At 44.5% G+C, this 5,313-nt stretch overlaps 1 non-coding gene across 1 annotated transcript; it reads right to left on the bottom strand.

Annotated features, from left to right (window-relative positions):
* Nucleotides 1-1,728: 1,728 nt before the first annotated feature.
* On the bottom strand, nt 1,729-1,833 carry LOC134931339 (U6 spliceosomal RNA). Its single transcript, XR_010179100.1, has one exon. It is a non-coding gene; the product is annotated as a U6 spliceosomal RNA (small nuclear RNA).
* Between the last annotated feature and the right edge of the window lie 3,480 nt (nt 1,834-5,313).

Here is a 5,313-nt window from a genome sequence, read left to right on the forward strand (position 1 = left end):
ATGCCTTGTATTAACCCATTGCGCTTGCCCGCTGCACGTGCACATTCTCTCCCGTGCGTGCGCATATTCGCAGTTGCGTGACGGCGCCTCCACGGTCGTGCGCTCAGGCGCGTGGTATGTGCATTTACGGTAGAGTTTGTGTGCGTCTGGCGGGCGACTCGATCGTTACATAGTTAATCCAAATAGTATATTTTATAGGTTATGGTCCCTTTAATAATATCTGTAAGTATGTTTAGTGTAACTGGTTCATGAACAAGGGAATTCCTCTTTGCATGATACGAAGGGTCAGACAGGGTCTGAACAGTGGTGTTTAGTACCTAACCGAAGAGTATTTTATTAGAAACATTCCGGTGTTGGTTAGGAAGAGATCGGTCGCTCCAGCGTATAGTTATGTTTAAAAGAAGTTTATGGACTTTAAAAGTATTTGCTGTTTTATTACACATGTGGTGTGAGTCCTGAGAATCCCTCCTAGCTGAGCATTTTGGAATAGTCACAGCCCACCTGTTCAAACAAACCTATGACCTTTGGTTATAATGCGAAGACAGATTCCTGTGTCCAATGAACAATAAGATTGTGGGGCCCTTTGTAGTGTACTGTACTTTGTGTATATAAGAAAAGCCAGCCTGGGCCAGCTCAGTCTACTCTCCACAAAAGGTTTTCATCATTGACTAACTAGAGAGCTGGTTCCAGGACTGCGCAGCGATCATTCCCCAGTGTGTAAGTTTTTCTCTGTGACCAACTTAATCTCTGTCTGTATTTGCCATACTCTCTCTCTCACTGTTATTGTTTAGGATTAAGACGTTATTGTATATTTATGTCTAGTATTCTGTGTAGGTGTTTTATGTTAGTGCTGTAGTGTATAAGCTGTTAACTGTATTTTCCCTTTTACATAGCTAAACCTCGTTAGTAAAGGTGTTGGAACCTCAGCAAGGTGTCTGTGTTTCTCTAGCTAGTACAAAGGGTTTCTGAGTATCTCAATCACTCAAACAGCTTGCTTAAATATCCAGGTTAACCAGTGGTATATCATTACAGTATCTCAATACTAAGACTTACAGTATAATCATACTCTGTGTTTAAGGTTTAAAAGGTTATTATCTGTGTGTACGCTCGCTGTGTGTATTCCGTACACTCAGCGCAGCGTTTGTACGTAACTTGCGTGCCACGTGCGAGGTCTTTGTATGCAAATAGCGTATGAAGTGCGTAGCACGTGCACGTGGTTTAGCGGCCATTACGGCTTGAAGGTATTAGTAAATAGCTTGTGTTAAAAGGTAGAAAACTGACTCTATCAGCACTGAGCACAAACAAACACTCAGGAACTAGGAGCACACGTTGACACACAGATTTGTAAATGGACACGCACACACACACATTGTACAGGGACCAGAGCCTCACTGACACACACACACACACACACACACACACACACACACACACACACCACACAGTGTACATGGACCAGGGCCTCACTGACACACACACATTGTACAGGGACCACGGCCACACACACACACACACACACACACACTGTACAGGGTCCAGGGGCACTTACACACACAATCACACATTGTACAGGGGCACTGACACACACAAAGTGTACAGGGGCACTGACACACACACACACACACACACACACACACAAAGTGTACAGGGGCACACATCACCACCACCTCCAACCTCTGCCCTGCTGGTGTCCCTGGAGAGGCACCTTTGAACGGGTCAGTGGGTCCCGAGAGCCAGCAACTTCATGAATTAGCGTGTCACCCTTGCACAGGGGCAATGCTAATCTTCTCTGTATTGTTTCAATTTTAGTATATGTGCTCCGGCCGGTGGCAGGATATGGCTCTCTTATACTGCATTGGCCCCGCAGCTCAGCGGTTGTTAGCCAGTGGCGCAGCCATAGAGAGACTAGAGTGAGGAGCACAGAGATCACGGCACAGTGTCCCACCTCAGCCTCATCTGCATATTCAGTGGTGAGGCGGGGACTTCTGCGCATTCATAATTAATCCAGCGCTGGTGTACAGAGATGAGGTGCGCACACATCCTCCCACTCCCCCATCCCCGGACGAAGAGTATCTCTTGCCTGCAGGTGTCTCAGGAGCTGCAACTTCATGCAGATCACTGGGGCTCGGGAACCGGGAGGCAGCAGGGCTGGTTGCGATCTGACCGGTGGTGAGAGATGGCGCTCTTGCAGGCATGGCGCCGCATGTGAATGCACCTAATGGACCGGCTGGCCCTGACTGTACAGTTACTGTGTATCTGCCATTGCCTGGCACAGTGACCTTTGTGCAGCGTACCTAGAATGCTGCTGCCATAGCTGGAAGAGGATATCCAGCAAGGGCACAGTGTTACCCTCCTCTATGTCCTCCCAGAACAAGCAGCACTTAATGGCTGGAGGGGAAGGTGTCTACAGCTTGCATAAGTGTCTCCAGTAGGCCAAACAGTAAGTGTATCTAGTGGGCTTGGGTGGTGGTGGGCAAGTGTACTGTTGGTATGGTGACCCCACAAGTTTGTTGCCCTGGGCCCCTACAAACATTAATCCGGCCCTGGCCTATTTCATGATTGTAAGGAAGCAGTTGTGCAGTTCTAATTAAGATTCAAATGCAGCAGAAGGAGTCTGTAGAAAGACACCTCCTGTATCTGAGGACACCGGCTTGGATCACCATTGTGACCATTGCAACAATTGCCCATGATTTGAGATGATTTGACCGGTGCGGACAGCCTGCATAAACGGAAGCTTATTCAGGCTGGCCATTGGATCTGGATACCCGGGTTCAGTAAGTCTGTGTCCATCGATACAGACCCTGGACCTTTCACACCTTCAAAAGGAAGGCGTCCAGCCCCCGTTTTGCAGAATGGTGCCGGGTGCTCTGCCCGCCCAAACGCCACAGCATATCAATTACGCTGCGGCTGACAGGGGGCCGTGAGCATTATTGTAAGACCTGTTCTACACATGCACAGACCGGGTCTTGTGCCTGCGCAGACCCACAACCGTCATATTTGTACATAAACCATGGGGTTTACATACTAATATGAAGTAGGCTCACTTTGCGGCTAAATTCCTATGGGTGGTTTGGTGTGTGTAGGACCAACCATTACCAAAAGGAAGATGAGTGAGATTAAACTGTATCGCGGACACTGCTCTCCATGTTGATCAGTGTCGCAGTGTCACTAATGTACATCTAACATGCAGAAATGGGAGTTACTCTGCATGTACAGCTGCAGCATATCATCCCATCAGCCATTGTGGAGCTTTACCAAGCTCAGATGGGAGTTCCAGACCAAGCAGGGAAGAGATAAGTAAATGCACTTAAGGCACTTCGTTCTGTTTGGCATAATATGAAATGCGGGCACTACTATGTGGCATAATATGAAATGCGGGCACTACTATTTGGCATAATATGAAATGCGGGCACTACTATTTGGCATAATATGAAATGCGGGTCCTTCTGTTGGTCTAATATGAACTGTGAGATCTTCTGTTTGTCACTTTGTGAATTATTAGGACCACCGTGTGGCATTATATGAAATGTGGACACTAGTGGATAAAAAAACAGCAAATTATATTTACCAATAATTTCATTTCTTCAAGATACTTCATGGCAGCCATTACTCTGGGGATTGCATCCCATCCACCTAGTTCTAGACAGGAAGTTTTTTCACACTTCAGGGACCGCCCACTTAGGGTATATAGAGCTACTCCTCCTCTTCCTCCTCAGTCTTTTGAGTGTCTCCTCACATTCGGTTCCTGTGAAAAAGCACACTAAAAAAGGAAGGGATATTATAGGCTGCCATGAAGTATCTTGAAGAAATGAAATTATCGGTAAATATAATTTGCTGTTTTCTTCTGCACTACTTCATGGCAGCCACTAGTCTGGGATATACCAAAGCATAATATAGGGAGGGTAACAAATAGTCCAGCAAGCAGAAATTCATGCTTAATTACCCAATTTTATTCATTCATCGCAATGCCCCTTCAAGGACATCACTGTCAAAGTGGGCGCCAGCCAAATCCAGAGCATAGTGACTAGAGAAAGTGTGAACAGACGGCCAGTTGGCCAATGTACATGTCTTTCGTTGATACCAAAGCGTCCTTAATCCAGGAAATTGCAACACTGGTTGAGTGTGCCTTCAGACTTTATGACTAATTTCTTCATACACAAAAATTAGCTCCTTGATCCACCTGGCAAAAGGTTGCTTCATGGATGCTACACCTTTCTTTATGCCTACATGTAAAACAAATACTTTGTTTACCAAAAGTTTTTAACTCCTATCCAAATAGACAAAAAGTGCTTGTCACGAGTTCAGCATATGCAACCTTTCTTTCTTCTCACTTTTAGGTTTAATGAAACGCTGCACCATCTTTGGTAAAGAAGCTGTATTTGTTCTTTGAACATCCTTATCTGCAAATATTAATATATGGGCAGAAAGGCCCATAACACTTGTAATTCACTGACCCTTCTGACTAAAGTTCAGTATCAGATTCAGATCCCATAGGGCTAGGACCGATTTAACTTGAGGCCATATACCTTGTCATAGCTTGACAGAAACCTTTGACAAAATTGTCTTCAGACATGCTCAAGGCTGCTATCTGTATCTTAATGGTTGATACAGTCAGACCCTTCTCAAATCATCATATAGAAACTGTAATATTAGGGGTGTTTCAACTCTCATGACATCAAATTCAGATTCGGCCCATGAGATAAAAGGTATTCCAGATCCTATAATAAATTAGAGGATAACTTCTTTCTTGAAACTGAACAACTTGTTCAGACAACTCCTTTTTCTTAATAATTCATTAAATTTCCATATCATCAAATGAAAATTTTCAAGTTTAGATAGAATATTGGACCCGCATAATAGACCTGGTGTGAGTGGTAACATCCATAGACTTGCTGCTGCCATACTCAGCAATTTTGGTAACCACTCTCCTTGGCCGGTAAGGAAGAATTACTTGCTTGTGTCATTAAAAATAAAAATAAATAAAAAAAAAGCAATAGTAGGAATAAAGGAGGGAACATATATTCCAGTGTGAAATTCCATGTTAGGGAGAAATATGTCTAATCCGCTTGTTCACAGCAGGTGGTACCTAGAAAAGAGGGTTGTTTTTTTTTTGGTGTCCATTAGATCCACCTGCGACCATCCAAACCTTATTACAATCTCTTGAAATATATTTGCGTGCACCTCCTATTTTCCTGGCAACACCTCGTGTCTGCTATGAAAGTCTGCAACTAAGTTGTCTTTCCCTGGTACATACAGAGCTTACAGAGAACAGAGATGACACTCTGCCCAGTCTAAAAATTCTTGTCACTTCTA

The sequence above is a fragment of the Pseudophryne corroboree genome, chromosome 5 (genome assembly GCF_028390025.1).
Source record: "Pseudophryne corroboree isolate aPseCor3 chromosome 5, aPseCor3.hap2, whole genome shotgun sequence".
Classification (NCBI taxonomy): domain Eukaryota; kingdom Metazoa; phylum Chordata; class Amphibia; order Anura; family Myobatrachidae; genus Pseudophryne; species Pseudophryne corroboree.